Source organism: Rattus norvegicus (assembly GCF_036323735.1).
Source record: "Rattus norvegicus strain BN/NHsdMcwi chromosome Y unlocalized genomic scaffold, GRCr8 chrY_unlocalized_1, whole genome shotgun sequence".
Lineage (NCBI taxonomy): Eukaryota > Metazoa > Chordata > Mammalia > Rodentia > Muridae > Rattus > Rattus norvegicus.
Window position 1 is genome coordinate 1913270 of NW_026947367.1, and position 12532 is coordinate 1925801.

Consider the following 12532-nt stretch of genomic DNA (forward strand, 5'->3'; position numbering starts at 1 on the left):
GAAATCAAATTACCTCACACATAATAATCACTCACCCTGTCACGGCTTCAAGAGTGAGTTGAGAACCAGAGTGGCCTTTTCTTAGGAAAAGAGAAAGATCCATCAACCTTCCAAAAAGAAAACCAATCCAGACAGTCTGTGTGAGGATGGTTAGCTTATACATGACTAACACACACACACACACACACACACACACACCACGCACACACATGCGCACACACACACATGCACACCGACACACAAGCACACAGACACACAAAGAAACACACACTCAGACACACACACAAACACAAACAAACACATCTCTGATCTCTGTTTCTTAGAGTGTCCAGGTGCACACCAGGTGTGAAAGGATGAAGTGGGCCCAGGAAACTGTCAGTCAGCAGAATCTTGGTCTGCCTGCAAGTGAGTTAGGGGTTCCTCCAAGGAATTCAGTGTCACAGGTCTTTTCGAAGGTATTAGGTGATTTGCGGTGTGCATATATCTTACTCAGGGTGAAAAAGGGCTACACAAACCTTGGAGACCAGGACGTGTTTTTCGGGTGCATTTACATTGATGGAGACCTCCTTTGGTTGACCTTCTTTAATCTCTGTCCCAGCCTCAGTCTGTGGTTCAGGGATCTCCGTTTGACCTCCTCAGAAATCGACTCCACTGAATGTGCCCCATCCCCACCCGTGAGGTCTTGCTTGCTCGAGTTCAAAGGATTTCATTTTCGGACTCTACTTTCTCCATCAGATTAAATCCTCAGGAAGGTCGCCCTCTAGATGCCATGAATTAACCAGTCCATCGACTTTCTGCATTAACCCGTATGTCCCCTAATTCTGGCCGGTTCTCTCTGCACTGAGCTATCTCTCCGTCATCCCCACCGACCCTCTGCTCCTGTCCTCAGTCGCCCTCAAACACTCACAGAATCTGTTCCAGATTTCCTTTCAGAGAGGTCGATGCTTTCCCCCTCACGGGCGTTCTTGTTTCCTATGTCCTCTCTGCATTTGTAGATTGTAGATGGAATGAGATTTATCGCACAGCTGATACCATGCATAGGTAAACGCCAGCCATGTTTGTGTCTCTAGGTCTCAGTTCCCTCTCGAGCTGTTTTTTTTTTTTTTTTTTTTTTTTTTTTTTTTTTTTTTTTTTTTTTTTTTTTTACAGTTTCATATATTTTCTCTTAAGCTTCATGATGTCATGCCCCATGCAATGATGTCAATTCTAGACCCCATTATGTGATGTCCCCGCCCTAATGATGTCATGCCCCACCCCATGATGTCATGCCCCACCCCAATGATGTCACACCCTGATCCTGTTAGGTCATGTTCCCGGTACCCTCCTTGCCAGAATGATTGTATCTATATATCAGGTAACATTCTGAATGCTGACCTGGCACCACACTCCTTCAGTCTCCCACCATTTACAGTCCCTCCTTCTAACCTCTCCCCTTCTTCTCTGAGAGAGTGGAGGACCCCTCTGGGTACACCCTCTCCCCTGGCACATCAAGTCTCTGCAGGACTAGATTCATCGTCTCCTACCAGCTCTTGAAAACGCAGCCCGGGTAGGAGAACAGGATCCACAGACAGGCGACGGGTTAGTGACACCACGTGAAGACCATTGTGCAACTCTGCCTCTCTCAGTCCTTCCCTCAGCTTTTCAGTGAGACTCACTGAGCTCCATCTGATATCAAGCCCTGTGCCTCTGCTTCTGTGTCAGTCGGCTGCTTGGTGGAGCGTTGCAGAGGACAATAACGCTACCCTCCCATCTGCAACACAAGAAAGGACCGTGAATAATGTCAGTTTTGGTGATTGCCCAGGGGAAAAGTCTCACATCCGGCCACTTATCCTTTGGCCATTCCCTCATTTCCTGTTCCATCTCTGTCCCTGTGTTTCTTATAGAGGGGTCAATTTCTGGTTCAAAATTTTGGGGGTGGGTTTGGGTACTTATCCATCCAACTTGGGTCCTCTGTGGCTACTGAAAGTGGCCATTTAAGAATCTGTATCCCCACTGTAACAAGTCTCAGCTAAAGTCACCGTCAAGGAAGCCAGGGTAGCCTCACAAATCACAGATTGCTGGCAAATCATACAGATAGTACCCACCCTGGACAGTCACTGAATCAGTTTATTCACTTGGCCCTCTGCCCCTCTTGCCCGTCTCTACCAAGAAATGATCCTCAAACCCCATTTCCCTTCCCATCCCCTCAGCCACTCAATTCTTTCCTTCCATCTGCCTCCTGTCATTATTTTATTCATTATTCTGAGTGAAATTCAAGCATTTTCTTAGGTCTTTCTTCGTGCTTAGCCTCTTTGGTTCCATAGATCATAGTGTGTGAATTCTGTACTTTATGGCTAATACCCTCTTTTAAGTGAATGTGTACATATTATTTTGGGTCTCAGTTACCTCATTCAGGACAATACTTTCTCATTCCATCTACTTGACTTTATCTTCTCAATGTCCTTATTTTTCATATGTGTGTAGTATACCGTTGTGTAAATGAACCACATAATCTGTAGCCATTATTTGTTTTAGGGGTATCTGGCTTATTTCTATTATTTGTTCACTATGAAGAAATCCACTAGGAAAATGATGGAGTACATGTCCTTGCGGTATGGCAAAGGTCTTTTCAGATATAAGGCCAGGTGTAGTATAACTAGGTCTTTAGGAAGAATATTCCCATTTTCTCAGAATCCACTGGACACATATGCTAAACATATACGGATTTGCTCTTCCCCCAGCAAATTCTATTTGTATCCTGATATTTATCTGCTTCCTCAAAAGAGGTTTCCCCCGGACAAGGCCTCTATCATAGACTCAGGTAATCGCATATTAACCTTCTTCCCATTTTACATGGTCAGTAAATGCTAGAGCCTATTACTGATAGCCAGAGGGGAAAGTTGGTACTGGAGGTTTGACTGTCGGGATTGTAGAGATGCAGAAGAGAGTAAGAGGAGAAGCGAGAAGACTGAAGAAAAAGAGGAGGAAGTAATGATGGAAACAATCCATATGGCCTGGAGAAAGCACATGTAGCAAGGGGTTTTATGGTTTGGGAATAAGTTATAATAACGTTAGATCTACCCAATACACATTTATAGATTATAATTATAATAACCAGATTGTGTGTTTTCTTTATGGGCTCATTAGGTTTGGAAATTCCAACAAGCTTTCCTCAACAGTATTTCTGGATCAAATTTTCTGTTAATAGAGATCTCCTCTTGTATGGACTCTAACCATTGCTCCATAGTCCAGTAGACACAGCTGTTTTTTTCCTCAGTCATGTCTCTTGTATTTTCTATGGACATCTGTGTCTTCAGTGTTCCAGGCCCAGTGTTCCTTTTTCTCAAGATCTTCAATGATCTCACCAAGAGGAGTTTCAGTTTTCTCAACTCGTTCCACCTAGTTGACCGCAGCTTCACAATGTCCTTATTTTTCATAGGTGCATAGTATACCATTCCAAATATTTCCTGATAACAGTGAACCATGGTGAGCAGGGTAAATTTTCCCAAGGAAACTTAAAACATTCAATCTCTAAATCTACATCTCCTAATCCCATGATGCTTGGGTTGACTGAATGGCCATGGCATGAGCAGATTGTTCTAAGGGACATCAAAGCCATTTCCTTCTCCAGTAATGGCTGCCATCCCTCTGTCAGAGATTTTTCCCCTGGTAATTTTCGGTGACTGATGTGATTTAGAAATTGTGAAAACATCTGCATGCTGGAAAGCCAGAGATGTTTCAGGTTGACCTTTCTTCCACAGCCAGGTGACCTTCACCAGAGGAATGGATAGAGAAATGACCTATATTCACACAATGGACTACTACTCAGCTATCAAAAACAATGAGTGCATGAAATTCATAGGGAAGTGGATAGAACTAGAAAATATCATCCTGAATGAGGTTACCCAATCACAGAAAAACACACAAAGTTTGCACTCATTGATAATTGGATATCAGCCCAAATTCTCTAATTAACTATGATACAATGCACAGACCACATGAAACTCAAGACAGAGGACCAAAATTCAGATGTTTCAGTCCTTCCTTAAAATGGTAAATAAAATATCCATAAGAGGGGTAGGGAGGCATTGTTTTTCAGAGACTGAAGGAATGGCCATTCAGAGTCTGCTGGACATGTGGCGCACACACACACACACACACACACACACACACACACACACACACACACACACATATATATATATATATATATATATATATATATATATGCACCAAAACTATTTTGAATAAGAATTTGGGAGTTTATCATTTGAAGTCGGTACAAAATATTTACACTGTTATATTGACTTTGTAGCTGGGCCAACTGTGTTGACAAAATCATTGCAATAAATGGAATTATAAAACAGAATTTTTGAGTACACATTAAGGAATATTTATAAAGTCCCCTATCAAGGAATGTACAATAAGAATGTGAAATACAATATTCATTCAATTAAATATTTGTAGGGAGAATACTGGCCTTTGGGAAACAGAGAAAACTTAGAAAATTGAACTATATGTTCACAGGAATGAACTTGGGAATTAATTATTATCTAGAAGAATCTCCTCCAATCCATATTTCTAAATCTTTTCTACCCATGCCAAACCCTGACTACCTTTCTCCATTCAGAACATGTAACCACTAATGAAGCAAGAGATTTCTCTAGCTTTAAAGAGATGGAGTATGTAAAGGTTTCCACTGTGTCACAGGAGACATACCTGTCTCACAGGAGACATACCTGGAAAGGGCACTCCAAATCTGATCAGTGTAAGGAAAACTGTTTAGGTATTAGGCCATGGCAGGTCTCAGTGACGTCATCATTAGTCCCTCCTTGAAATATCTCTTGTAACCTGGAGGTCCCTGTCTTCTTCTGTGATGTCACAAGTGTTGTCGTGCCTGCAACTGCCTCTCAGATATTCCTGCAGTACCTCTGGGGTATACTAATTGGCCTCTAATTGAAATAAACAGGGAGGAAGAATAAAGAGGATGAAGATATCAGTGATGGGGAAAAGAATGCTGGACTTCTGTCTTGGTATAACCAAAAAGGAAGAAATATGTGATACTTGGGATAGCACAAAGAGACCTTAGTAGTGATTGAGTGGGATATCTGAAGAGATAGCCTTGATTTGACACTACCACATATGGGAATAAGGAGCTTGGAGCCTCTCAGAAACATATGGACTTCCCTGTTGTTTGGTTCCTGTAAGTCAGAGAATTTATATCATTAATTCTTTATTCCAAAAGCCAAGTGTTCAGCAGGGCATAGTTGTTTCCTGAGAGCTCATGGCCTTTCTTCTTTTGGTCAAGAAGAAAAAGGAAATAAGGAAGAAGGGAAAGAAAAGTGTTGTGTCATCCCCTCAAAGTAAACTCCTCCATTCTTTGGATTCATATAGTGCAGTTTGTGTCTGGCACCGTTATCTGGGAGAGAGAAATGATTCTAGTTGAGATTTCATTATCTCGGGCATTCCACTAGTATTACTTTTTCTATCATTCCCTGAAAATGACCTTTAGATTTCTGAGTCAATAGCTGTTATTACATGGCAGTTATCTTCTCTTTTATTTCTTTCATTTTTTAATTTTAAGCAAATTTTATTCATTTTTTCTAATTGGATATTTTATATGTACATTTCAAATCTTATTTCCGTTCCCAATTTCTTGACCATAAGATCCCAAACTGGCACCCCGCCTCTTCTACAACCCCCATTACTGTCCGTTTTCAGTTCACTGATTTGCCACTAGAATGCACTTCTGTATTTGATATGCTCTAGCTGTGTCTCACATGGAAGATCTATATACAGTTCCTGTCAGCATGCACTTCTAAGCTTCATCAATCTTATCTATTTTGGTGACTGATGTATATGTATTTCTGCCACATGTACGGCATAATCTGAATGGGATTCCGTCAGTCTCTCCTCTAAATTCATAGATAGCATTGTTCCACCTTTTAAAAAGGAGTGAAGCATGAACATTTTGTGTGTTCTTTTCTTGAGCTTCCAGTTGTCTGTGGACTGCATCTTGGGTAACTTGAGCTTTTTTGCCAATATTCACTTTCGATGGTTTCATACCATATGTGTTTTTCTGTAATTTGTTACCTCAATCAGTGTGATATTTTCTAGTTCATTCCATTTGTCTATGTCTTTTTTGAGATCATTGGTTTTGATACCCTAGTAGTACACCATTTTGTAGATGTACCATATTTTCTGTATCCATTCCTCTGATGAATTCCATTAGGGTTTCTTCTAGCTCCTGGGTATTATAAATAAGGCAGCTATGAACATATTTGAGGATATGTCTTTTTTGTATGTTGGAGCATCTTTTGGTTATATACCCAGGAGAGGTATATCTGGGTCCTCAAGTAATGAAATTTCCAATTTTCTGAAGAATCTTCAGACTGATTTCCAGAGTGGTTTAACCAGTTCGTTATGCCACCAACAAAGATGGAGCTTTCCTCTCACTTGACATTCTTATCAACATCTGTTCTCTCCAGAGTTTTTATTTTAGCCATTCTTACATGTGTGAGGTGGAATCTCAGGGTTGTTTTCATTTACATTTCCTTGATGACTAAATATGATCAACATTTATTTAGATGCTTCTCAGATATTTGATATTCCTCAGTTGAGAAATCTTTACTTAGTTCTGTACCACAATTTTAATAGGGTTATTTGTCTCTCTTAAGCGTAATTTCTTGAGTTCTTTGTATGTACTAGGTAATAGCCCTCTGTCAGATGTAGGATTGGTGTAGACCTTTTCCCAATCTGTTTCCTTCTGTTTTGTCCTAATGACAGTGTCTTTGGCAGACAGTTTTCTACTATATTGAAGAAATATCAATTAGTGAAACAGAAGAGGGACTGGTTCCTTCCTGACTTCTGTACGTGTCCTGAACAGTAATTGGGGGAACTAAACAACCATGTTCTATTCCTATAAGGCATGTCTATCTACACTCGTAGGTCTAGAGAGACTTAGCAGTGATCCTGGGCATATGCACATCAACTTTATGCTGACATAGTTTGTAGTTTTCATCCTGGCTTCTGTAACTACAGCCAAAGATGTTCTGAAGACAAATTACACCCAGTACAGATGTGGATATGCTTGAGGAGAATGTCTCCTTGGTTTTCTGAAGCATAGCTAAGGTAGACATAGGAAAACAGAACTCCCTGCTCAACTGATCTCTGGGAATGCTGACATTCTGCCTTCATCTCCTTATATGTTCTTGAATATCCTTTGGTGTTCTAGCATTGGACTGCAATGAAATACTATGCTGGAGAGGTGTGGGAAACACCTGAACTCTTCCATTAGAGATCAGCAAGATGAGCTGTATTTGCATTCAATTGATTGTGTACGTTTCTTGTCTTTGTTTGACAATGCAGTTCTGATGTCTCCTACTTCATTTTTCATGTGTCCAAGTTGTGGGAAAGCATACCTCACAATTGCTTCCCATCCTCCATCCTAGTGTCTTAGATTTTAGTGTAACCCTTCATATTTTATATTATCGATACACTATCCTAACTTTTTTTAACATACACATCTCTATTATCCCTGCACACTGTGTGTGTCTGTTTGTGTCTGTGTGTGTCTGTGTGTATCTGTGTACCTTTTGTGTCTATGTGTGTGTGTTTGTGTCCTTAAATAGTTAGTTTGTATGCAATTTACAGAAACCATTTTCACTGAAAGAATTCTCTGTAAAAAATCTATAAACTGTGGATGGGGCATAATCCAAATGGTCTCCCACAATGTGGCCTTCTAGAAAGATTAGCATTATCTGTAATAAAAGAATACGCTTGACAAGTAAGGGCAGGCTGACAGGAACTGGATGTAGATTTCACCTGAGAGAAATAGCCAGAATACAGCAAATACATAGGGGAATGCCAGCAGCAAACCATTGAACTGAGAACGGGACCCCCGTTGAAGGAAACAGAGACAGGACTGGAAGTACTTGAAGGGGCTTGAGAACCCATATGAACAACAATGCCAAGGAACTAGAGGTTCCAGGGACTAAGCCACTCCCTAAAGATTATACATGGACTGATCGTGGGCTCCAACCTCATAGGGAACAATGAATAGCCTAGTAGGAGCACCAGTGGAAGGGCAATCCCTTAGTCCTGCTAACATTGAATCCCCAGTGAACGTGATTTTTGGGGCAAGGGCGGTAATGGGGGGAGAATGGGGATGGGAACAACCATATACAATGGGCTTAGGGGTTAGAGAGTGGGGTTAGGGAGATGTTGGCCCAGAAACCGGGAAAGGCAATAACAATTGAAATGTAAATAATAAGTACTCAAGTTAATAAAGAAAAAAAAGAATATGCTTCAAAGCAAAACTTGGAGGAAATACCCTGACATGTCTACATTATAGCTGTGAACTGTGACATTGTTTTCGTGGCTTCCGTAGTCAGACATGTGGCCTTTGAAGCCAAGCTGCATCCTGTGGATCTGTAAATAATCTGAGAGAGACTTTCAACTCGGACACATAAAGCATGTGAAATGCATGAAAAGACAGGTGCAGCCATTGTGACACTGCCATCCCAATGGATAAATGGAACTGTTGACAATCACAGAGTGGGATTCTCATGTCTGAAGTTTGACACCCAGCTAGGAATATGTAACCTGTCAGTTCAGTTCCTGAGTACCATCCAAAGGCCAAGGGTAGGCTCAGATGAAGTACTGATGAAGATAGGTGCTGTTCCTTGTGAGCTGCATGTGAGGGTATGTGGAAGACCACTCAGCCTCTTGTGACATGGGAGATCAGAGTAATGAGAAACAGACAAAGGGGACAATTCTGTGTTTTGTTTTGTTTTGTTTTTGGGGGGGCCACCATAACGACGTTCTCCAGGCTAAGGATTTGCTCATGGAAATGTAGTGTCTCACATTGGTAAAGGCCAAGCTGTATGAAGCCTCAATATCAAAACTGTGTCCAAGGTTCTTTCTTAGTTACTGGGATTTACAGGTAGTCCTTCAAACCTTGTCTTCTAGATTCACAAATTCTTTTCTGGCTTCATGTACATAAGGCATATTCTTTCATTCTCTGTGTGTGTGTGTGTCTCTCTGCGTCTCTGTCATATTTTTTCCTCTATCCTAGAACAGTCTTTACTAATGATAACATATTTCTTGCCAGTTTAAGCACTTCCTTATCTTATAAACCCTAGTGTGATCTGAACTAGGTGTCCTCTGGAGAACCACAATTAGAAATAGAGTTGACATGCAACTCTACTAGACTAGTACTTAAACGCCTGTGAAGATGCAGAATATTCAACAACTCCCAACAAGCTTAGGGCCCAATAAGCATGTATGGAAGGTAAATTTTCAGAGATCCAAGAAGTGCATGGCAGGCTGACCATGGGCTTGCTTCTCTTTGGTGGGACTGCCAGGATCATGACAAAAGTTACATGGGGCTCTAATAAACATGTATAGTTTAATAATACCTAGACTCTACACTTACTTTACCATTCCCTGTCTGTAGGTTTCTAATGGATGCTGTCCATAAATGTAGTAGTGACACCCTTTCAGGAGTATAGACGTTGTCACATGTGGCACCCAACAGAAGAATTTGACTTTTCTTCCCTGGTTGAAGCTCCTTATCATTGATCTACATATTTGTCCCCATGACTGATGCTTTGTTTTGGTGTGTGTGTGTGTGTGTGTGTGTGTGTGTGTGTGTGTGTGTCTGTCTGTCTGTCTGTCTGCCTGTCTTTGTCTCTGTCTGTCTCTTTCCTTCATATAATAACTCTCCATAGTATAGCATGACTTCTTAATTGCTCATTCCAGGTTGACCCACCATGCTTTCTCTGACTGTTTTTGAGGTCTCAAATTGCACCTATGTTAACCAATGCACCTGCAGCCTGACCTGTGAACTGCTGCTCACATCATAAACAGCCCCATGTCTAAAACATGTTATTTTTGAGGCTCTGAACAATGTTTTTGTCCAAATTTACACAATTATTCCTAGTTTTTTACTCCCCCCCCAAACTGTACTACTCTGTGGATCTTTCCAAAGTCTTTGGTTACTTGTATTTATCTATGTGCCAACGCTACAAAGAAGGCATAATCCCAACTCTCCAGCATCATCCTGACCTAAGTTCTCAACTTCCTTTCTTCCTTGTCATTTTCAGCCTGCAACATAAGGTGGGGAAGACAAATTCTGGGCTTTGATTGAAAATTTAGGCTTCAATAACTGTACATGATGGTGGGAAAGAATTCAATAAATCAGTCATATCTCCATTTTAGAAGGGAGAGTATTGGAAAATCTTCCCTTGTGTCTCAGGCAAAGGTACTTGAAAGGGCAACTTGGCTTGTTGATTTGGAGAAGATCTAGTTAATGGGTAGTTATGTGATGTTGAAGGGGACACTCCTCTGGATACACTATTGTATACCTGAAATTCCGTGGTATTCTCTGTGATATCACTAGTGTTATGGAAACAGAAGCTGCCCTTGTGGTATTTAGTTAGTGCATATTGGTTTACACACAGACATGTTTTTTAGGATTATCAAGTTATTTACAGGGAAAACAGAATGCATGGTGAGATGAGAGAGAGACAAAAAATTAGAACTTCTTTCTTGTTATAAAAGTGCAAAATAAATAATCTGGTGTAAAGCAGAGAGAGTAAGCCCTGAGCCACTGCTGGGGAGCTTCCTCGAGAAGCTGTGCTTGGGTCAGACCTCTTAGGAGCAGGACTTATGGTCTGAAACCTCTAGATTCTAAAAGAAGGGACCAAGCATCAAGAATATCTGATGAATGTTGGGCAGACCACCAGTAATTGACAAGCATGCTGTTGGTTTGCTATGAGTTCCTTATTTTCACTCCGAATGAGAAAGATATCCAATAGGAGCCACATAGATAAAGCTTCGCCACTCAGGGTAGAGTATTGGACTTCATCTTCACAGGATTCCTGTACATGTCATTGACATGTTGTGATAATAAGAGAGAGATACTGCCCTGGACATGTATCAAAATCTCAGACTCATTTTTCTTGAACATACATGTTTAGGGCTTTGTGGTCCTAAGCAGTATGGACTACAGAACTTACCTGCATATGTCTAGCAATCATGGTTGTAGGTAGGAGAGTAGCTAATAGGTCCATCTTGAAAAGAGCTTTCTTACTCTTTCAGTGCTTCAAAGTGTCTGTAGAGTTCCCCTTTCCTCATGCTTTGTTGGGGGACAAAGCATGGTCTCTCCTGTGACTGGGCCATTAATATGCATGTTCCCTTGTGTTTATCTACAGGGTTTGCTGGGAAGGCATCATGCCAACCTTTCACCATCAGTGAGAAAGTACAGCACATTAAGAAGTTGGAGAAACTGACTATTGAGCTCAAGAAGAAAACCTGTGAGTTGGGTAACTTCCAGGAATACTGACCCATTGCATCCACAGAATTTCAACAGAAGATAGTCATTACATTCAGTCATTTGTTGACCCTCTTGACCCTTCTGTGTTAACCCCAGTATTCTCACATCAGAAGCAACTGCAACGCCAGCATCCTTATGCACAAACTCATTTTTCTGATGCACCTCTCAAAAGCAGAACTTGAAGGTAGGATAGGAGTGTAATGGGAAGCTATTTCATTTCCAGAAAAGAAGAAGGTGTGTTTGAATAACAGTGGAGATATGGCAAGCAATGTGTGAGCTCTCATCCTGGATTTTAATAGAAAAAAATGGATTTTCTGTCCTCAGAGGAACACAGAAAGCTGGTAAGCTACAGAAGCATAGTAACTTAGACTTAGATAAGAAAACTTTTGATTTTTATTTATTTTAAAGATTTAATTTATTTTATTTTTAAGAGTATACTTTACTTGTCAGACACACCAGAAGAGGGCATCAGATGACATTATAGATGATTGTATGCCATGATGTGTACACTTGGAATTGAACTCATGACCTTTGGAAAAAACAGGCAGTACTCTTAATTGCTGAATAATCTTCCCAGCCTAAACTATTTCTCCTTCCTCTTCTTCTTCTTCTTCTTCTTCTTCTTCTTCTTCTTCTTCTTCTTCTTCTTCTTCTTCTTCTCCTCCTCCTCCTCCTCCTCCTCCTCCTCCTCCTCCTCCTCTTTCTTCTTCTTCTTCTTCTTTTTATTATTATTATTATTATTATTATTATTACTATTATTATTATTAAGAAACCCTAAGTAGATCAAAATTAACCCTCCTCCAGTGCTCTTCCCCTTCCTGATTCAAGAACTTACAATAAGGAAAGTCACAATAATATCTGCCCCTCCACCTCAGCACTAAATAAAGAAAAATTTTACTTTTTCTTAGCTATGGAAATTTTCTTGTTGACTGGGCTCATAGCTTCAGACTTGAAGTCAGGCATACTATGGACAATGTAGATCCTTTTGGAAGAAGCTGCTACGTTGGAGGAACTGGGTAACAGTGAGCAATTGTAAGATGTTGGTCCACCACCTGATGCCTTGCTGAGAAAAAAGTCTCCTCTTCTCAGCCAGAAAACTGGGCAAGCTGGGTAAACAGGCATAGCTAACAAGCCAGTCCAGTTTATACAAGGTATAAAGGGAGAGCATTTCATTGACTAAGTTGAATATAAACACTGTCCACTATTTTCTTATCA

At 40.7% G+C, this 12532-nt stretch overlaps 1 long non-coding RNA gene across 1 annotated transcript in view; it reads left to right on the top strand.

Moving 5' to 3' along the window:
• LOC134484560 (uncharacterized) overlaps positions 1-11997 on the top strand; it is an 80976-nt gene extending 68979 nt beyond the window's left edge. The window contains exons 4-5 of the long non-coding RNA XR_010062011.1: positions 11196-11297; positions 11541-11997. This is a non-coding gene — a long non-coding RNA (uncharacterized LOC134484560). The remainder of the gene's footprint in view (positions 1-11195; positions 11298-11540) is intronic.
• Positions 11998-12532: the final 535 nt, after the last annotated feature.